Source organism: Sturnus vulgaris, chromosome 4 (assembly GCF_052056855.1).
Source record: "Sturnus vulgaris isolate bStuVul1 chromosome 4, bStuVul1.hap1, whole genome shotgun sequence".
Classification (NCBI taxonomy): Eukaryota; Metazoa; Chordata; class Aves; order Passeriformes; family Sturnidae; genus Sturnus; species Sturnus vulgaris.
The window spans coordinates 27,345,008-27,367,904 of record NC_142246.1 but is presented as its reverse complement, the minus strand read 5'-3'; the positions used below and the strand labels follow the sequence as shown (position 1 = coordinate 27,367,904).

Genomic DNA, 22,897 nt, shown 5'->3' with positions numbered 1-22,897 from the left:
AAGAATCCATGAGGGCAGCCTATTTAATAATTTCAGAAAAAGTGAAATACATAGTTGGTGTTATTTTCACTAACAATTTCTGAAGCTAAGACACCAAAACCCCAGCTGAAGGATTCAGTTTAATTTACCCTCAAGCAGCTTCCTGAACAGAAATCTAAAAGAGTTATTTTGTCCATGATCTAGTTTTCCATAGTTCCTTCCTATATTTCTATTACTGGAAATTTATATATTGCAGCTTTGTTTTTATACCTTAGCAGAGGAATTCCAATAAGTTTGGGAATAGAAAGGATTACATATGGAATCCTTAAAGTTAGTTTTGTCTTTCAGTACTAAACTTTGATTTTTGATGTGAGGCTATAAGAGAATGAAATGAGTAGGGTTGTTTAAGAGTCTCTGAGTGTTTTCTATGACAAAATGTGACCAGAAAAAGGTTTAGATTCACTATTAGGATAAGTTTCCAAACAGAGTATATTAAACAACTGGATGCATGCATCAAGTGCAAATACATTCACCTTAACAAGGTACTCAGAAATACAATGAAATTAAGAGTTGTACACTTAAAAGAGGAAGACGAAATAAATTGAATAGCATATTGCTTCTTAGAGACAGTTTCTAGGACTCTCTTGTTCAATACTAGAATTAAACTATCATTGCTACAGCTTGAAATAATGGGAAAGAAAAGGAAAAAAGTAAGGGAAGTAAGAAAGAAAGCACTAAATCAATCCTTGCTGTAAAAGGATAACATAACTTAGAATTCCTACACAAATACTTGGGTCTTGCAATCCCAAATGTTCAGATATGCTCCAGATTATGTAAGACACTGGGTGACCCACTTGCTGCAAGAGAGAACAGCAAGACCAGCCTGGTCAGATCTACATTTTTAGACACAAGCAGATTCAGACATAAGAGATCCCCTGCAGTAATTTATGAGGAAGGAAGACTTTCCTCCGTAAATAAACTGAAAATGTGTTCTGTCTCTTTAATTTACAACTAAAAACCCGGTTTATTTTTACACTACCTGAATCATCAGTACCTAGAACCTCAGACTGAACATTTTCGTTAGTATCTCTTTCAGCTGCAGCCATGGTTTTTTTGTGGGTGTTTTTGGTTTGGGTTTGCTTTTTGGTTTCTTTTTTTAAATGTTACTGAAACAAGAAGTATAGCACGACACATTTATATCACCACTGAGATTTTGAAATCAAACACAATGTAAATTCTCCCTTATCTTTAACTTGTGCACTAACGTGTCTTACATTTTAAGCTGATTTGGAACAATGCAGTAGGAGCACTGTAAGGGTACAACAGTCATTACATTACATTAGAGGTCTTTAACATGAAAATTATAGCTGCACTTCATAACAAGGACCAGTAAGTAAAACCTCCAAGGACTTGCAGAACTCTGTAATAAGAAAGTTACATTGTACAGGACATGTTTTTCTTCTTACTGTCTGCATTCCTTCCTCTGATCACTAGTGGAAACTAATAATGTTAAATGTTTATTCAATAAATACTTTAATTATAAATAGCATTTCTATTTAACACAATAAACAAATACTTCCATACATGAACTCTATATTAGATAGCTTAATAGTATTAAACAATATTATAGTATAAACACTATATTAGCTACCTGAATTCTGCAGAAGCACAAGGATTTGAAGAACTTATTTTCTTCAGATTACATTATTTAGTTGCATGTTTTCCATACTCTAAATTTCACCAAAGAATAAACAACTACATTAATAGACTCAATGAAATATACTTTTCCTACCTATGTTACATAGGAGCATTAAAATGTCACATTGTATCTTCTAGATCAGAAAATATGACAGCCATTAATAACTACAACGTTTGTCCTCTGTAAAACATAGATTAAAATAACAGCTTAAAAGTCCTTGAAGAGCTTTTCTAGGGAAATTTGCCTATAGTTTATGTATCTTTTTGTACTCTTGCATCATTTACAGAACCAATCTTGGGTTTTGGGAAGTCTCACTTTTGGACAAAAATACATGCAATATAGAAACTACATAAGACACAAATCAGCACTATATGATATTGTTTTAGCCTGAGTTTTATCAATAAAAATCAATCACCTCAGTAGGATCCTGCAGTGGGATGAATTATCCAACAAAGACAGGAGAGGCTGGCTCCCCTTCTGACCTAAGGATAAGAACGAGGGAGCTGAAGAAGGACCTTGTCTTGGAGACACCTCTGTCTGCTCTCAGTTCACAGCACTACAGATCTCCAAGAAGCTTTTTAAAAGCTGCCTAAGTCTATGAGCTGCATTTCAGCTGAGAGATTCATTTGGATGTAGTGGAGGAAGGTCACAGGGAATTTTAAGTCCTTGAATACAGACCAGGTAGTCAGACTGCTGCTGTAACAGCATTTAACATGACATTTTGTAATTAGCTCTGATAAGTACTTTGGCTCCTTTTCTGTTTAGAATTTCCTGAAGAACTTTACTTCTTTCCATCCTAGTCAGCCACTGAAGCCCAGGGTTATAGTGAGCCTTCAGCTCAAGAAAACACTAAGTCATATTAAAATTAGTCATGTGAGTGTCTTTTACTGACTTTTCAAAGATTATTTAACCACTGTCAGATGCCTAAGGCAGAACATCACAAACACATATATCACATTAGCAACGTCAAATCAGGATTTGTGTCAATTTTTCCTGTCCTAATCCTATGAACCTGAATTCCTAAGTACTCTTAAGATGCAAATTTGAACTTTGAAACTGTAATGTAGGAGCAGCAATGAAAAAAGTATTACCATAGGGAATCCTTTAATTGACCCAGTTCTAAAAGTAGTAGACCTTTTGCCCTCAGATAATTTTTCCTACAGTACTCTTCATTCATATTCTCTCAGAATTCAGCATAGAAGAAATTAAAACAATGTAGTCTAAAAAATTACTAAATCTGAATCAATTGTCAACAAGATTACAAAAACAACAACCAAGACAGAAGCTAATCCTTATTTTGCAAACATGGTTCCTAGCCTTGTGAAAATATTGCCTTGTCAAACAAAATTCTGAAAACATTTTAAAAACCCAAGAACCATCAAGTTTCACAAGTTGGACCCCATTTTAAGATATAAGCTGCTCCAAAATAGTTCTTGTGAGCATGGAAATCTTGCTTATAACTAGTCAATCTAACTAGGAAAAAATAATTTCAATTCCAATTATAACTTAGTGACCAGAAGAAAGAAACAGATTTAAGTAGAATCAAGCAATATACTATTGCAATATACTTTTGCAATCAAACCACTTTACAAGAATTAGCTCTGCCTTAGAACATACCATATTCATTTTCGTAAAGCTCTTATTCTGTATTAAGCACAAAAATTCAAAAACATACAGGCATTTAGAGGCTGAATATAAATACTCCTCTGGTTTTAAAATAAATATACCATCCATCTTTTCCAAAGGAAGTAAAAACAGAAAAAGCCATTGCAAAATTATCAAGACAAGTTCTTGCATACTGGGCAGCTTCCTCGAGGAACAGAGCAGGTGCAAAAGGTTCTGTTATATATTGGGAAGGTAAAGGAACGTGAAAAATGTGACATGACAACTTCTTTTGTTCACTATTGTTTTGTTTAGAGTTGTCATACCATTATTTCAAAATGAGTTGATCAACAATCACCCTGCTCTTCAGCATGATTGTATTAGCTTTCAGAGGAAATTTCTGCAGGACGAGCTTGAACCTTTTGCTTCACTCTCTCCAGGCTCTCTGGAAGATCCCAAAATTGTCAGGTGTAGCTTCCATATTATAACAGATCTACTTCCTGCCCTCCTACTTTCCTGCCAGTAATAGTTAAAAAAAGCAAAATCTCTCAACCTCCAGAACCTTACTGGTTGCCAGCTTGGTAAATATCAGGCATGGATCTCACAACTCTTATCAAGAGAAGAACTAGATGCTTAGACTGAGAAACTGGTTACCTCCCAAGACCTACGTGATGGCCACAGAGACAAATACACCCAACCAGGAGATTCGCCAAATGGTATAGAAAACAATTATTGGATATTTACAGTATGGGTCTCAGATCATCAAAATCTTGAGCATTTTTACCATAATTTTTGCCCTAGGACAGACATTAGCAGATGGATGCAACCACCCCAGTTTTCAACTCCTGAGCAATGTTCTGCAGATGGTGTGATATGCTGAACTTACTAATTAATTGCATATCAGAAAATACTTTCCATGGAACTGTGAACATCCTTTCAGATTGCTGCAACTCTCAGGCCATCTTCTTCGTTGTTCTTTGCAGATCATGGAGGCAACAAAAGTATTGATTCTTCCCAAGTACAGTACAGGGGAGGGCCACAAGGCAGACAGGTGTGGCTATGCTAAGCACAGGTGAGTTTTTTAGAGGAGTTTTCCACATAGTCTAAGGATGAGATTATCCAGCTGAGCTCCACTGCCCTGGGTCCCGGTCCTGCACTGCCAGAGGCACCAGATGAACAAACCATGGACTGAATAAGTAAATTTCTCAAGTGTGTGGGGTCACTCCCTTACTGGACTAGAATAAGGACGTGTCACTATTCTGCACAAAAACAAGCAAAGGCTGAACTGCAGAAGAGCACGAAGTCAGAGTCCATTTACAGTGAAAGACTTCCCAGCTCATTTTGTAATTTTAAATTTGAGAAGACAACCGATTGGTTCACATTAATATGTAGAGGGTTCACAAATCAAAGGACTTCTCATGTCGAGGCTTATCACTAAAATTCGTTGCAAGAATAACACTAGAGAAGTCTAAAAATCTAGAAAATTAATCATGAACAAATGCTACACCATAACATTGACTAAACCAAGATCTCTGTCTTCTTGGCAAGACCCCTTCTTCATTAAAATAGGAAATAGAGTCTTTTCATAGCTATTTACTGAACGGTGACTCATTTTAGAAAATCTTTGCTATTTTTACTTCCTCTGAAGTGACTGAAAGGATACAACCAAATGTATCCATAGTCATCAGGTGTTGTAACAAATTTGAATTGGGCAAACATAAAGAACGGGAGAAGCAAAATTGGGAGTTCTTCCACTTTTTTGAAGATTGAAAAAAAAAAAAAAAAAAAAGTTTTAATGGAAAATACCTTAAAGGAAAACTGAAGTCTATGGAGAAGCTGGGTAGGATCACCAGTAAATGTGAGTCTGAAGGCTTAAGTATTTTAGCTTAGAAAATGTGAAATGGTGGGATGAACTAGAAAAAAAAAAATGTTTGCATTAGGAAAAAACCAAAATATTAGACTTCAATAAACCTGTTCAAAAATGGACTAACACTACATTAACAAATGGTTTACAGAGAATCACATGGATTAAGCAAAATCTCTACTAACTGCAAATTATTTTCTAAAAAAGGTTTGACTTTTCTTGCAGTGAAAAGCAGAATATTCTAACAACAGGATATGTGGGTGGGTTACGAAAGAACATTGGGTACACTGTCAGAAAAAAACATAGCTTAATTCTCTTGGGAGAAATATTATATGCAAATTCTATACAGAAACATATATCTTGCATATTTTAGTTATGAAATTTGTATTAGTCAATCTAGGCCTGACCACTCTCATAGCTGTTCTTTGAACATCTGTATTTTAAGCCACTGGTTATTGTATCTTTCTGGGCAAAATATAAAATGTGCTATTTTAAAAAGGCTGTATTGCTTGCAAAAATGATATTTATTCAAAGGAAACAGAAAGTAGCTCAAAATCTCTAATCCTTACATACAAATGGCATAGAAATATGAGGTTAGAGAGATCAGGTAGGAGCATCCTGCACTTGCAAAGCATTTTCCATTGGTGATGGCACACTTCTTACCTTTCTGCTTTGAAGAAATAAGAACATGCCCTGCCTATAATGCACTAACAGACCCCCATCTCATGAACAGGTATGTCACAAACACATTTGTACCCTCAGATGATGTGAAGAAGGTTTTTATGGCAGAAAAATGTAATAATTACTGTAACTATCTCAAGAAAACAGAACCATTGTTTCTCAGCAGCAAGCCAATCTATGTCAGCTGATCATTTCAGAAGAGTTGTCAAAGAGATCTGCTTGTTATTTATTCTCTTGCCACATAAAACACCAGCCAAAAATACATTTTGGCAAGACAGCCACAAGTCAGGACTTTTAGGTAACCAATAGTCTTTTGAATTTACAAGGTGATATAGGTTAGACAGCACAGATTCTCTAAAACCACAACACCAACTTCAAACAGCTGAATCACACTGCTTTGTGCAAAAGCAAAGACAACATTTCTAAGTTAGATAGACTCCAAACCAAAATTTATAATATAAATTTTGATTTATATGTCATTTAGAGTAGGGTGTTCCCATATGTGATGAACACATTTGTCCTGGAACCACGTTACAGAATGGCTGCTATAGAAGAAAAGATCAAGGATAATTCACAATTTCAACATTCTCTACAGAACAAAATAAAAGAAAAAAGGTCAGGGGGAGGGGGAAGAAAAATCTGAGTGGAAAAAATCCTCCACTGCTGTCATTCCACTTTCAGAGGAAACATGCAGGGTACAGTATGTTTTAACTGTTTTCAGCTTCTTCCAATACTTTTTAGAACTGAAGCATCTAAGGAAGTGGAATGGTAAATATTTTACATATTTTACAAATAAACAGTCAATCCAAAACCCAGCAGAAAGGGACATAGTGCAGATTTGTTCTGATAAAAGCACAAATGGCAGAAGCACTCCTTAGCACTAATTCCCAGCAGCAGCATTCTACAAACACACTGTGCATGTCTTGGCAAAATGAGAGTTGCAGGGTACACTGAAGGCTAGGTAACAGTCTGCATGGCTAAGAAAAACTTTGGTTCTTGACATGAAAGATTATATTTTCTGTTTTTCACAGTGCTTTTTTTCCCCCCAAAGTACACACAAAAGATACAAAACAGATAGTTTTAAGCTCAGGAACACATGCATTAAATTCTTCCTTTTCAACAAAAACAATGCTTTTTTTCTAAGTTAGAATATGCAGGTTAAATAAGTACTTTAGTGTTCAATTATCTAAATTTTCGGTTCTGCCTTTAACATAATGAATTATTAAATGAAGACACCACTTCCATTGTTGAAGGATCAGCAGAAAAACCATTCTTACCTTTTTAAGGTGGGGTGTGGTATTTCCTACTTTCACACAGTCTTGCACTCTCAAATGGGGTTTTTTCTTCAATATAAGGGATCAGAAGTCAGAATATTCTGTTAGGGACCAGTGGTTAATATTCTCCTCCCAGACTGCCTAGGTATAAGTGGAAAAGAAAGAAATTTAGTTCAACTTTTGTAGGCAAACCTAAGAGTGACCTTTTTTTTCTCACTCTTTTGAAGGGTGCTTTTAAGTTGAGCAATCCCTGCCTGCCACATCTCTTGTAAATGGTTTGAGTTGTCTGCAGTGTAAAGAAAAAACAAAAGAGAAAGAAAGAAAAAAAAGGATATTGCAACCTGAGAAATTTTTCACTAGCTTCGGATTTCCCTCTGAGACTTTGTTACAAAATGGTCTTTCTTTCCTCTTTATAACTAGTGAAATGCCAGCACTTTTTTATTTTTCCTTCCAGTCACATCCTGTAGTTCTAAGTCAATTATATTTCAAGAAAAATATGCCACTGGATTTACTGTAGTTTGGCTGAAATAAAAATACTGTATACGACTCAAATTTCTTAAAAGGAAAAACTGATAACTTCTAAAAACTGAAATGTGAGCTTATAATATCTTTGATTTTCCGTCAACTAGAGTATGGAGAAATAAGTTTTAACTATTTTTCTGGCAAAAATAACTAAATGCTTTTTTAAATTAAAAACATATCTACTGCAAAAAACTTAAAGTAATCTATTTGAGTACACTGCAAAACAAAAATATTTAAACAGGTGAAAACAACCTGCCAAATTGAACAAAGGAACTACATTTCAAATTGATTTTTTTCTTCTGGTTTCACTAGTTTCAAGTTTAACTTTTAAAAATTTAACTGTAATTTTGTGATTTTGATCTTGTATTATTAAAAAATTTCCTCAAAAGATTTTTACTCTTTCTGGGGATTTTTATGCTTCCTTTTACATCAGACAGGGATTTTGTAGCAGCTATCTTATTCCTATACTCTATCAGTTATTAAATAGCATTTGCTATTTTCATTCATACTTGTATCCTTAGGCAGCCACAAATAAGAGTATTCTGTTGTAACAATGTAATTGGTGTATAGGCTAAATCATGCCCCATTTGACAAGACAAGGATAAGTGTACATTTGTCTCTTGGCAATCAAATTGAGCTTCTTGCAAGCATTACATTATTACTGCTGAAGTTGAAGGACTAAATGTTGGTGGTTGGTCTCAGGCTGCCAGGACAGATGATCTAGAACTGAACTTTTGCTAGCAAAGACACCTGAACAAAGCAGGCTGTTTAAGCCAAGAAATGAGAAATTTGCACTCAGTTGACTCTGCAGCACTCGTAATATTCAGAACGTCTTGAAGGTGTGAATGAGAGCTGAAAAAACAATATGAAAAAAATCCTGAGCTTGTCAGGCCAATTCTAAAAAAAAAAAAAAAAAGGAAAATTACTCCTTATGACAAAATGTGAAAGTCTCGAACTGGTGCTTGTGTGTAACTGGGAACTTCAGATGTTAAAATCTCATATATGCACATCAAGCTCTAATCTAATCTTCACATGCAGACTCAGCACTACCCTCTTGTTTCTGGGCACAAGATGCAGCATTGACAACAGCATGTGCAATGGTCTGAGCATGGAAAGTTTGTGGTTCTGGCAAAAAGGTAGGAATGTATTTCCTTTGTCACCAGAAAGCTCCCCCCAGTAATCAACTGCCAGTGCAAAGACCTCTGTTAGCTCACAACTTTAAATCTTGCATGCATCCAAAATGCATCTCTGGAGTCCCTGCCCTGCAGACTTCATGATGCTAACTGTGCTAATTTCACATGTTCCCCTGCTCTTTCTGCCCCTCAGTGACATGGCAGTGGCTATGGCATTGCAGGAACCAGGAGTTCAGTGCACCTGCAATAAGGAGCCTGCTGTAACTGAGACACTGCAGGTCTGTCACCTTGCCTGCATCCCAAGGGAACCAGGAAATCTGCCAGCCTGTTATAGAGTCAGTCTTCATTCTTCTGGTAAGGTTTGGAAGCATGGGAGCAATGGGACAACTTCTGAATTAGTTTATTGTTCTCAAAAATCAGAATTCAAAGCACTTTGAACTCCTGGGTGTAAAACAAACCCGCATTGTTCAAGGTGCAAGAAAAAGAAATTTAAAGCACAGTCAGTGTAAACCACTAAGCTCAAGATGTGTACAAGGAGATGCCCTGGTAGTAATAGACAAACAGAAAAGGTCTTCCTTCTTTTCACTAACACTTTTTTAACTCTCAGGGGAAGACATGAAGACATATGGATTGGGAAACATTTCAGTGAAAAGGGAAATTCCTGAAGACAGGCCAGCATGGAATATTTGGATCCTGAAACAGTATTTCAGGAAACTATTCTATACAGTCCTTTTCCAATATAGCCTTAAAATTGAATGCAGAATTAGAAATACATATTTCCAGTATAGAAAGCTAAGCAAATGCACATTCTGCATACACTTAGGGAAAATTACTATATCGCACAGTAATGAGTAGCTGATAGAAGCAATGATGCCAGACCCATGAAATTCTGAGGAGAATAGAAATCAGGAAATAAAAAGTAGCCTCAGATTTTGTTTGAGAACACAGACCTCTCCATTGTGCATTTTATCTTTTCACAATCTATCCTTTACCTCAACACATAATAATAGTACAAAACTTTAGAACAGAGAAAGGCCATTATAAAGCAAGTCTCTGAAAATACCTATTGTAAGGCTAGAGTTACAAGTGGTAAATTGATAACTGGTCTATTTTCAGCATCTCAGACAATAGTTGTTCTTATACCTGGTCCACACAGTTGTTATTTTGCCACACAACACAAGACTAGTAGACAATTGAGCATAGCAAACCATCAATTTTTTATTCACTAAAGGACCCCACTGTATCTTTTCTCTCTGCTTATTAAGTCCCCATTCTTCTGAAAACATGTTTCAACTTCTCAGGATAACTGAGTAACAGTCCAAAAGGAAATATGTGCAGTGTATCACAGGTAAAGATAATCAACATTACTCACAGAATATTTATTTTAATGCAAAAGAAACTTTTGATTTAAAGAATAAAAATTATCATCACACAGAGGAAACCAACACCAACTCCTGAAAACAGCAGAAGAGTGTAGAGATAGATGCCTGTTAAAATACTGAAAACAATGACTCAGTGTTTCATATAATGAATAAGAAGAAGGACCCTCTATGACGTTAATGGTTTCTTTAGAACATGGTATATCACTCTGCACTAGAAACAGGGTTAGCACATTTTAAAATTTGATCCTCAGATTAATTTTAATAGTACCTAAAATGAATGCATTTACTACACAATTAAAAATATATGGAATATCAGTTAAAATATACATCTTTTCCAGACTACTTACTGATAAAAGCTTACAGTGAGTAGTTAGCTATGAATCCTAAAACCATATAGTTTATGGTTTGGATCAGAAAGGATCTAAAGATCATTGAGTTCCAGCCCCCTGCCATGGGCTGGGACACCTTTCACTAGGCTAGGTGGCTCAGAACCCCATCCAACCTGGACATGAACATTCCCAGGGATGGGACATCCACAGCTTCTCTGGGCAGCTTCTTTCTGTGCCTCACCACTTTCCCAGTGCAAGCTTTCTTTCTAATATCCAATCTAAACCTCTCCTCTTTCATCTTAAAGACATTCCTACTTGTCCTGTCACTACATGTCCTTGCAAAAAGTCCCTCTCCAGCTCTCTTGTCAGTCCCTTTTAGGTACTGGAAGGTGTTCTAAAGTCTCCCTGGAGCCTTCTCTTTCCATCTCCAACTCTCTCAGCCTGTCCTCACAGGAGAGGTGCTCCTATGAAGTAGGAAAATAGTACAATTCAGTAGAACACTTTCAGCATGGTCAGGCTTAGGAAAGAAGTTAGTGCTACAGGGTGTTTTACTAGCCAGTTATAGTATCTTTTGATATCAAGGTTTAGCTTTAAAATAAACCCAAAACCAAAAGAAGACTCATGCACTTCTTTGGTGGCCACTAAAACTTTGATTTCTCTGTACCAGATACTGAGCTTGTTCTGTGTCACACATGGTACAAATCCATTCCTTCGGATTGTTGTCTTTGAAAATGCATCATTAGTATCCACAACTGCTCAAAGCTGAGAAAATAAACAAACTGCAGAGATCGTATTAGATCAGATTAACATTTTATTGTGGTTTCAAACTTGGATTTGACTCTCCAGCCCCTGCAAAATTCCAAACACACATGTGTACACACACACAGAGTGTGGAATGGCAGAGTAAGTTTATTACTTACATTATTACCTCCTTCCCAAAATCAGAGGTCGGACTGTTCAAGTGGAATGAATTCCCCCACTGCAAATACCAAAACCCATTAAAGATAAAAAAAATATGCCAACATTTATGATCTGGCCTGCCCTTTCCTATGTGTCTACAACTTTCACATTTTTTAACCGAAACATATATAGGAGTCAAAAGGGGCTACCAGGACACCATCAAGTGTACCTTTCCTATCCATCCTTCCAAATGTAGCAAATTATGTTTTTACTCTATATGCAGGAAAAAAGTTCCCAAACATGGTGAGCAAATTGTGTGCTCACTTCTCAGCCAAAATTAAACTCACTTGTTTGCATGAGAGATAAGTAAGAAGCTAAACATTCAGGACTAGAAATTAAAATAACTGCAAATAACAGCAAATATAAAAAACATGTTTAATAAATAATATCTCAAAAAGGAGCACATGAATTCTGGGATAAAAAGAGCTTTGGCAACTCAGTATACCTATTATGATTGACATGTATTGTGTTCTGGAACTCCAGGGTATCAAAAAATGTCATTTAATTCATACAGATGCTTGATGGAAAAACAAGCAGCAAAAATGTTCTGCTCTGTGTTTTCAATAGGGGTAGGAGTGGCAGAGGTGGGAGTGGAGAATTCTCCCAGATCTCCTTACACTGTTATTTTCAGCCATGCATTACAAGAAATCCTCTTCTGAGCTGCAAACCCAAGAAATAAAATTAGGAATAAAAAAAATGACCAAAAACCTCTGAAAAATATCTGAGCTGACTATCAGCAGTATTCTGCAAATCTGTATGTCTGAACAATACATGCAAGGGCAACAAGGTAGAAAGATGTAAAGGATGCCAGGAAGACTCCGCTCTTGCCAGTGATATCCAGCGACAGCACAAGGGGCACTGGGCAGAAATTGAAACACAGGAGGTGCCTCTGAACATCAGGAAACAATTTTAACTGTCAGAGTGAATAAGCACCGACACAGGGAGCCCAGAAAGGGGCAATCTCCATCCTTTGGAAGTATTCAAAACCCAAAGGGATGGAGTCTTGAAGAGCAAGCTCCAGCTGACCCTGCTTGAGCAGGTGGGCTGGACCAGACGGCTTCCAGAGGTGCCTCACAAACTCAGACAATCTGTGATTCTGTGAAAATGGAAGGGAAGAAACCAGCAAAGTAATTCCCATGATTAGGAAACAAATAATTGAAAACTTTCCCCCTTTTTTTAAAGTACAACCCTATTTATCACAAGCTGAACAACAACATGAGTAAATAGGATGAAACTGGATTAACAGACTTGCAGAACAATTGCTGTTGACATTGTAATTTCCCTGGGTCATGCTGACACCATTAAAAAGTCATTTATCCAGTCAATGTTATAGAGATAAAATCCAAATGCAAGCAAAAGACTGAGTAAAAAGGAAGCTTTGATCTCCTAAACTACAGGGTAGGAATAGTCTTGTCAGAAAAACCTGACAGATCTTAATATGAAAAATGCAGATTTTGCAGGGCTGACCACCCCTAGTGTGCCCTGTTCACCTCTGCACTCCCTCTCTTCTCTCCAGCACAGCCAGGGGTAGGGAAGGTTAATTATATTTGCACAGGTCAGCCTCAAAGCTGTATCAAAGACACTGGGAGACATCCAGCTGGGTAAATGAGACTGTTTGACCTGCATGATATTACTGCTGATAAGGCATGGAAAAGAGAAAACTCTCTTGTGCTTAGGGGAGCCTCATGGCCCTGCAGGAAGGTGGGTGCACCTTTGCAATGACTAATGCAGCACAGTCCTGCAGCACAGCCAGGGCACACTGTGGTTTTACCTTCACTGGTGCTGAAAAACAACTAAACCAAATTAAAACTGCAGCTTTGCCTGTGTTGCAGGGTGTTAGAGAGAACTTCTCTATCAGACTGTCCCATCCTGCTCTCTGCTCATGCTTGGCTAACCTCAACCTGTCCCTAGACACGGGGAGCTTGCACAACACTTTATTGCAGTGCTAGTTAGACTTACACTGGCAGGATTTAAGAGTAAATTGCCAAGAAATAAATGGAAACCCAGCTTCCCCTCGTGCCTTGGTTTATTTTCCACACACTTTATATGTAATGCTGCCTTCAAAAGACATAGCTTTTTTATTTTTAAAAACAATAAACACAATAGATCATGTTATTTTAAAACAATATATTGTGTTCTTTCTCAAACACCACAAACATCTTTAATTAGAACTGCTCCTAATACACTCTGAAAGACAAAAACATCAAATATACCATGTGTTTATTTCACTAACAAGAGCTATGATTTTCCTTCTCTGTTTATTGTGCCAAGTATAACCTCAAAATCTTAGGGGGAAAAAATTGCCTCTTTCTTTTCAGTACCTTAAATGATAATACAGGTCACCAAACACTGCAAGATAAATTTATGATGGCAAAATCCTCCAGTTACTATTTGTCCACTAAATGTGTAATTCAAAACACTGTTTTATGGTTATGTGTCATTCCTGAGTATATAACCACACTATTTCTAGACACGGCTAGAAAAATTACTTGCAATATTATGTGACCAGTTTCCACTCCCTTTATCTGATATAAATTGAATTCTGTGCTACAAGCTGACTTAAACGAGGCTCTAAATTTGTTAGTGGAATAGGATCCTGCTCTACCATAGTAAAAGTTTTTTAAAAAGTGAAAAAACAAAAAACCCCTCAGTCAAATGGACTTGAAAGAAAATGTGAAAGGGAACGAAAAAGCCTAAGTGATTCCTGTCTGAGGAATGTCATATCACAAAGTGCACAGGCAGCAAATGCCTCGTGGTGGTAATGATGCCTAACCCTAGTGTGTATCCAAGAATATAGAGAAAAGGGAATTTTCTTGTACCAGGTCCTGAATCTCGGAAGAAATCACTAATAGTTTGTTTCAGGCACTCACTCATGCAGACATAAACTTGCCAGCTGCCTTGGAAGCTCTCTGAAGAAAGGCACTATACAATCATAAATCATTAATGAATCAAGTGACCTCCTCTTTGGGTAACTCAAGAAGCTTAAACCCAACGTGCTGTATAGGTAGAAATTCTTCCAGTCAGCAGTGCCACGCACCAGTGGGCAGTAAACACAAGTGTATCCATCCTGATGTCATTGCAGATTCCTCTTGACAGGCTTTGTGTTTTTGTCTCAACCACTACAGGTCATGGGTGGCAAAAAGCAGAAGCTTCTGAGGACAAACGAGGTCACAGTTCAATAATTAAGAGCGGGAACCCTGCCTGTTCTCTTTGTTTCTTCCTATGAAGTGAAGCATTTAACAGATGCAAGAAACATCTTGCTAACTTTAGGAACACAAAAATTGCAATTGTGGCTAAGCTGATAAACGATGCAAAGCTGTTAATAAAGACCACCAAAGTCCAACCTGTGGCATGCAGCACCATCCTGAAGATGGGGCCGAACACAGACAGAAACTGCTTCAGTAACACGCAGCTCTGCCGGCCCACCGAGGGATGGACACTGCCCCCCACACAATGCCATGGGAGGAGTCCAGCTTTTTGGGGCTCTGTCTTTTCAGCACAGACCCCTCCCCTTTCAACACCCGTGACTGAAGCTGCTCCAGCCAAATATCTTCCCTGGCCCGTTCACATGGAAGACACAGGAGGCAAAGGCTGCTGGCAAAAGCCAGGAAAAAGGGGCAGCTGCTGGCATGAAGTGAGACAAGGAAAATGCTTCTTGCACAGGGGTAAAGCTGCTGCTACATGAAATAAGGATCACAGATTCAGAGTACCAGATCCCAGTCCTGTGAGATTAAGGTTATGGCATTTGACAGAGACTTTTGCAGTGCCTAGAACAAAAAATTTGGTCATTCCTAATTTTTCCAGTAACTACATGTATCATAATGTCCTTATGAGGACAGCAGTCCTTTAAAGAGGATTTAAATGAGGCAGGATGGTGACTGCAAGATCTCCTAATGAGGTGGTTCAATATATAAACGTCATCTCTGAGGGAAAAAAAACCCCAAAGGCAAAGATTTCTGTGGGGAAAAACAATGAAGTTTGTCCTCAGACAGAGCTGAAGAAATGCTGTGTCTGGCAAAGTTAGACAAATGAGCCCATGCTGGACAATTCTTTGGGGCCAGAAGTTCTATGACTGATATGCCACACTTCTTCCTCTCTGTAGAGAGAAATTTCAGAGGGAGCATTCCACTGTTGTCTTCCTCGTGCTAACAAAGCAAAAGAACTCAGCTGAGTGTCATTCCAGCTACATGCAATGATTTCACCTGACAAACGGCCTGAGATACCTTTACTGTACATTTAATAACTTGTTTTCCAGCTAGCTATACGAGCAACTGAAGTATTGTATTTTTCCAGCTTGTTCAGCTATTTTTTCAGTCTGTCCTAATATGACAATTTGCCTCTGGAACTGTGGTTGATGGTTACTGGCAGCCCAGTATCTCATCCTGACGGTGTTTCAGTTGTCACATAAAGTTCACATCTACTTCTCTCATACTGATGTATCATTGCTTAGGCACAGAAGGGTCTGTGCTTCTCTCCTCTCTTGTAGTCCTATGACCTGGAAATCAAGAAGTGGGATTGCACAGACACTTGGCACTCTTTCCCTGCAAGAAATCTGTATGCAAAAAGCTACGTTGTCTAGATGAGATTAATATCACTTAGTGATAAATCAATAGTTCCATTCCTGAAGAGCTTGTAACCTTCTATATTCTCTCCCTCACATATAAAAAGAGAGAAGGTAGAAAATGAAGTGCTGAGGACCAATAGTTTCCCTAATTGTTTCTGATTATCCTAAAGATATAAAATATGAGATGTACTAATTTCAAGAGATGGGAAGGGAAAAAGACAGGAAATAATTTGCTGTACTAAAGTTTGACAGTCTTGTATGAAATACGAGAATATATATATATCATTTTTTGCTTAGGACTTTCAATGTTTGTTGTGTTCATTTAGTAAAGCACTGCATGTAGTAAAAGAGAAATTGCATGGGTGTTTATGAAAAAAACAGTTCTGTAAAACTCTAGCAAAATCAAAAAACTCAAAGGAAGCTAAAATAAAATCACTTAAATCATTACTAGCTTACCCTCCTCTTGAAATGACCCACATTAAATATCATGGAACAATATTTCTTTCAATTCTGTGACACTTCCATAAATAAAATACATAACTTTTCCAGAAAGTGCATTAATATCTCTTCACCTGACAATGTGAACTGCCCCTTATCAGCAGCAGAATTCCTAAACCTTTTACAACTGGCAATAAGTAATACCCACCATAAAACATATATGCATGCAAAAATACATCTATTCACCCCCTCAGGCATATACACACAATCAGTCATCAGGTTTTTACAACACATTAAAGAAAGCTTCAAACATCAAAGAATTTTTTTACTTTCATTTCACAATGCAATCTTACCAGAATATAAATAAAAACTTTCCAACTTTAGTCAGCAGAATTAAATAGAACAGTTAATAGGGCAAGAGACCTTTTACACAGCTTAAAATTATTAATATCTATTTAAATATCAAATATTGGTTTGAAAGAAATGACAGGTCTGCTAGAAATTCTGTCTATTTTTTTCTACATCTTCTATTCAGGGGCATATTTTGGAACACATTTGAAAAATGCCAGTTTGACATTTGTGGTTTTGTTGAATTAAGAAACAGAATAAAGAAGAAATAATTTTAAAGCTTCTTCCTCCTCCCCAGACTGTAAGGCCTTCCTGATAGAGCTTTTTTAATCTCAAGAAAATGCATGTAGAATTTTATAGTTATTAAAAAGATCATATTTTGGTAATTGCAGTGGGCTACAACTTCAGTTCCTAGAAAAGATAAATGTGTGCTGCTTATTATTCAGTGTCATGCTGTTCCTTCACTTAAATTGTTCTGTCTCCCACCAAAGTAAGGCAAGAGATGAATATCTTTATTCTGTTTATTTTCAAATTGGAAAATGCATTTTTTGCAGAAGCTATTCTTACAGAAAGAAACATATATTAGATGCAAAAGACCATTTAAAAAGCAACCAATTGTAAAATGAGCTCTTTATTTTAATAGGAACTTATATATGGTATCTATATCACAGCATTTAAAGAATTATTATTGGATGCTTTTTCTAATCACAAATTATCAGGAAAATCACCTGGATTAAGTTTGCTGTGATCACCACACATTCTGTCAAGTCAGTGACATTATAAAGCAGCTCAGATATCCCTTTCCAGGTATGGCAGGCTGTGCCATCTGCACCTCCAGTGTGACAGACAGAAATTGCATGAAGTGAAAGAAAGGTAGCTGTGAAAGTACAGCCCAACAACAGCAGTGCACACTTGTCTTTGTCTTTTGCATTTTTGGGATACTGAATAAGGGTTCACTCCTGCAGATATTTTCACTCACCTGGAAAACTTTTCTCTCCATGTGAAAAGATGTATGGATTAGGAAGCTTTCCAACGCTTTTAATTTTCTAGGCTGGTTTTTGCTCTAATGATGTGGTTTGCATACTCCTCTGGATAAGCATTAAACCTTTTTCTGAGTTTGGGAAGCATCCAACATGTTTTTGGTACTGCCATCCCAGCAGTAAGAAGCCTGTGGATTAGAGTTGTTTCTCATCCTTTCAATCAACATCCTTAAAAGGGCACCTCTACCAATGAGATGGTAGAAAGTAAATATGTCAATTGCCAGTAGCAGAGACACTTAAATCTGCTCACTTTCTCTCAGTGAGAAAGTGTTGAGAGTAGGAAAATGGGCAGAAATCTGAAAGAAAACCCATTCAAGTAGCATGCCCTGAAGGGAAAGGAGATGGAAACAAAGACTGCTGTGGTATTTCCATGGAGACATATGCTCTACAAGGCATTTCTAGCAACAGAACAAGCCAAGACCACAGCTTCTCTGGGGGAGAAGGTTCTCCAGGTAGAGCTCAGAGAACCTGGACAAGCCCACCACCAGCTCAGTTGCAGGCTCCACCATTACATGGTTGGGGCACATTCTGCAGAGCATGCTGTGCAACAAATGCTTATTTCGTTGTTATATCAGGATGATTTTTGTGGAATTAGGTACCAAAACAAAAAAAAAAGAATGTTTTGAAATGTGTATTTGATGCCTGCTTGTTTATAAGATGAGCCTGGGAAGAGGGGGCTGGGTTGGGAGGTGGTATTTTCTTCCTCTGTCCTGTTGAGAGGGAGGGAGAGAGTAGCTGGGTGGGGAACTGGCCCCCACAGTTTGTTATTGACAAGCAAAAGGTTCTTCAGCACCAAGGGATTATTCCAAGTGTAGATTCACTTTTAGTTGTACCTTTTTAAACCCAAAGATCCAAACTCTCATAAGACTTTCAGTGCACTGATCTTGTATTTTTTTTCTCTTCATTTCCCCCTTTTCTGAGAGTGAGGTAAATATGGCCAAATGAAAGTGATATTGAGCACTAAAAAGGACCCAATTACAAACCATTTTTCCAGATGTTTAGAAAGTTTGGTATTTGTGATAGTGGTATTTTGTGACATCAGAAAATAAAAAATGTTTCAATTACTTCCTGCATTCTTTCACTTGAGTATTTCAGATATTGCCCAGTGATAAACAGATAATTTCTCAATGGTGCTGGAATGACCATGACACTCACTATGAATTAAGAAATCCAGCTGCTGTGAGTAGGTAGATTGGAGAGAAATCTATAGGAAGTATAAACGAGTGAGCTGGGAGGAAAAACTAAAGTGACCTAACTGCCAGCTACAGAAGCTGCATGTATACAACAACAGCAGGGAACATGGGGATCTGCTGTGACAACAAAAGCAGGTAAGCAGATAGAACATCAGTGCTGATACCCCACTGCCAGCAGATGAATCATTTGGCTAAAATTGGGAATGCTCTTTTCAACAGCTATTTTAAAATAAAATGTCTAAGAAGCTTTCACAAGATTTTGCATGCTCTATTTCAGCTTCCAAGAAGTACCAAAATACTACCAGAAATTTTGGTCCCAAAATACCACTGCCACGATCTCAGAATAGAATGAAAATTTCCATAAAAGCATGGAGTGAATGTTTCCAGCCTGTTCCATCTTTGGTCTAGGTTCAATGAGCCTAAATAATCAGTCTAGCATGCATGCCTAAGGCAAATACAACTTCAAATCTTTGATAAGTCCATCTGCCCTTGATATTAAAAAATTATTCCCTATGCTAGAAGGAGTGAATGTTGGAAAATACTCAAAATGTTACCAGAAGACAGTTTGAGAGGGACAAAAGTTCATTTGTTTGAAACACGCAAACAAATCTGAAAAATTCTAAGTTTTAATAGCAACAGAGGCAGCTCACAGAATAGATTTGATCACAATTAACAAAAATATTTTTTTCCCCATCAGTGAGTCCATTTACCACATAGAAGTAAAAGCCTAAGAATTCGTCCACAGCTTACTGTACACTAAACCAGATAATACTGTTTGAAAAAGGAAAAAAACAGAAAAAAAGAAAGGAAATAAAGCAGGAAAAAAAGTCAAATTCTTAGTTTATATAAAAAGCTTTATACATTCCTACTGACAAATGCTATAGCCTGGGTCACATCAAAACAAAAGATTACATAATTGTATTCATCCAACATATTCTACTGCATTAATTTTCTTTGGAGCCAAAATGCTTCACGTTAAATTGTGCTAGATTCTGTAAAATTGTAAAAAGTATTTCCCTGGTTTGGTTTGAGTGAACCAGTGGGTTTGCTTCAATGTGATAGTCATGGGCAGGAAAGGCACTCCTGGCTTGCTCAGTCAAAGCAAAATCATCACAATTCTCTCTATCCAACTTGACAGTACTACCTTTCCCCACATTATAAAAAAAATACACATCTAGAAGGCTTGAAAGTTCTTTTTTCACAAAATGAACATGACACAGGTAATGGCAGTAGGATCTGCCCTACACTGAAGACATCTGGGACTTCTCCATTTGTTACAGCAATTTGTTTCAAAATTCTTATGTGACCTTCCTTCTGGATATCCTTGTGAGTACTCTAAAAGCTATGATTTGTCAACACTTGTCTTCCAAGACTTGAACATAACCAACAAATCATGTCACAGTGACTGAATATGTTATTTTATCAAAAATGCAGGGATAGAACTCTTCCAGGTAAGTACCAGCACATTCCTTGCAGACCTCTTAGGCTTTTCTGTTCCAGTTTAATAGGTAAATATCTAGAATACAAGGAACTGGGAGAGGGTACCAGACTTACTTAAATTTAACAGCTCTTAGAGTAACTGGTACAGAAGTTTAGTGTATTTCTATAGACATCTGTTTCATGCTATTAAAATAATAAATTTCTTCTCCTAGAAAAAGAGGATGCTTCACTGAATTACATTTTGATCTAGAAAACGACAAATTTTTCAGTTATATTACAAAGACAAAACTTTCTTGCCAGCTAATCAGTCCCACAGGGTCTAGTTGAAGGCCTGTCACTAGTGATGCTCCCCAAGCTATCCTGAATGACTTGGATGAAGGGGCAGAGGCACCCTCAGCAAGTTCACTGATGACACAAAGCTGGGAGGAGCAGCCAATACCCCAGAGTGCTGTGAGCCCTTCAGAAGGGCCTCAGCAGGCTGGAGGGATGTGCAGAAAGGAAATTCAGGGAAGGCAAGCGCAGGGTCCTGTACCTGGGCAGGAGTAACCCCATGCACCAGCACAGGCTGGGGATTGAGGTGCTGGAAAGCAGCTGTGCAGGGAAGGACCTCGGGGTTCTGGTGGAAACAAGCTGTCCATGAGCCAGCCATGTGCCCGTGTGGATGAGAAGGCCGGAGGTGTCCTGGGCTGCGTTGGGAAGGGCATTGCCAGCAGGCTGAGGGAGGTGATCTCTGCTCAGGAGTGCTGTGTCCAGTTCTGGGCTCCTCAGGACAAGAGACATGGAGCTCCTGGAGCAGGTCCAGTGGGGGACAACAAAGATGAGTAAGGGATTGGAGCAGCTCTGTTATGAGGAGAGTCTGAGGGAGCTGGGCCTGTTCATCCTGGAGAAGAGATGTCTGAGAGGGGAACCCAACAATGTCTACAAGTGTCTGAAGGAAGGGTATCAGAGGATGGATCCAGGCTCTTCTCAGTGATGCCAAGCAATAGGAAAGAGGCAATGGGCAGAAATTGATGCACAGGAAGTTCCACCAGAAGAGGAAGAACTTCTTTACAGTGTGGGTGACCGAGCACTGGAACAGGTTGTCCAGAGAGTTTGTGGAGTCTCCCTCACTGTAGATACTTAGGAACTGTCTGGACACAGCCCTGTGCTCTGGGCTCTGGGATGACTCTGCTTGAGCAGGGAGGTTGGACCACAAAGCACTGTGGTGGTTCCTTCCAACCTGATCCATTCTGCGATTTTATAAGTGAACTTTTTTCCTAGAGAGGTCAAGTGTTTTATTTCAATCAAAGCTAATCATCACTGAATGAACATTTTGCTCTAAATTTATCTTCAGTACTTGATTAAGGTTTTAAATTCCTCACAGGGAGAGAGCCTGCCGTGGTTTAAGTATACCTGTGAAAAGAGGGATTTATTGATAGAAAACAAAGGCAAAATGTCACAAACAAATGTTGAAACTGGAGCATATTAAGACTTTTGATTTGAAGAAAAATGGTAAAATAGCATGAGTTCTAGCAACAGGCAGATCCTCAGGTGACAAATCCTACTCTCCACCCTGCAGCCCTGAGAGCTAGATCTTGCTAATTATAACAGCACTAAATAATCTCTCTCTGATATGCTTGGGGTCTGTACACAAATTACAAGGTTTTTCACTGATAATCTGTATCAAAAGAGAAGAGGAAGAAATGCAAAGAATGTAAAGATGTGTGCACTGGTGTTAATGTACTCACACAGCCCAGGTAGGGGCTAGGTTGAGCAAGTCAATTGCAGTAGTTAATTTGAGAGCTATATTTATGCCTTAATAGCATGACTGATTAGTTTAAGCCTTTTGTTGGTTAAAAAAACTATAAAACAATCTCTCAAATGCTTCCAGAAATTGTTATAAAAGAGAAATCAATCAAAATGTTCACATAAGCAAGGTTCACAGTTGTAGCTTTTAACTGAATGTGAAACTGTTCCCTTAGGTGTCTTCAATTTATAAATTGTACCCTCCCGGTTGTATGGAATATCTTCTCTAGACATGAAGTTATTAATGGAGACAGAACTTTGAAGAAGTGCTTTAGAAAGCCTTCTTGCCCCCGGAGACATGTCCCAAGGGATTATACCAACCAAATGCATTAAGGAAGCAGTCAAGTACTCTCAAAATGCAACCTGCCTATTTCCAAAGAATTCAGTTGCAGGCAGATTACTTTAGCTCAAGTTCATTGTGCCAGAAAAGCTTTGTCTCCTTGCCAGAATTAGCCACCTAATTTTGGAAAGATCACCACGCAAACAAAGGGAATGTGTGAAACTGCAAAGGAGGTGTTATCACCTTTATTCAACAATAACAGGCTGTGATAAATCCTTTCTCACCAAATTTATGTAGCTTTGCACAGAGTTTTAATTTGGAAGCAGCTATTTGGATCCTATGGGCAAGTAGGGTTTAGAATTGTAAATCCATGAAACCCTGAAC

At 37.9% G+C, this 22,897-nt stretch overlaps 1 protein-coding gene across 1 annotated transcript in view; it reads right to left on the bottom strand.

Moving 5' to 3' along the window:
* The window catches only part of CRACD (capping protein inhibiting regulator of actin dynamics), a 128,996-nt gene that overhangs the window by 61,684 nt on the left and 44,415 nt on the right, over nt 1–22,897 (bottom strand). The window contains exon 2 of the mRNA XM_088163397.1: nt 7,103–7,240. The gene's annotated coding sequence lies outside the window, so the exon portion shown is untranslated. The remainder of the gene's footprint in view (nt 1–7,102; nt 7,241–22,897) is intronic.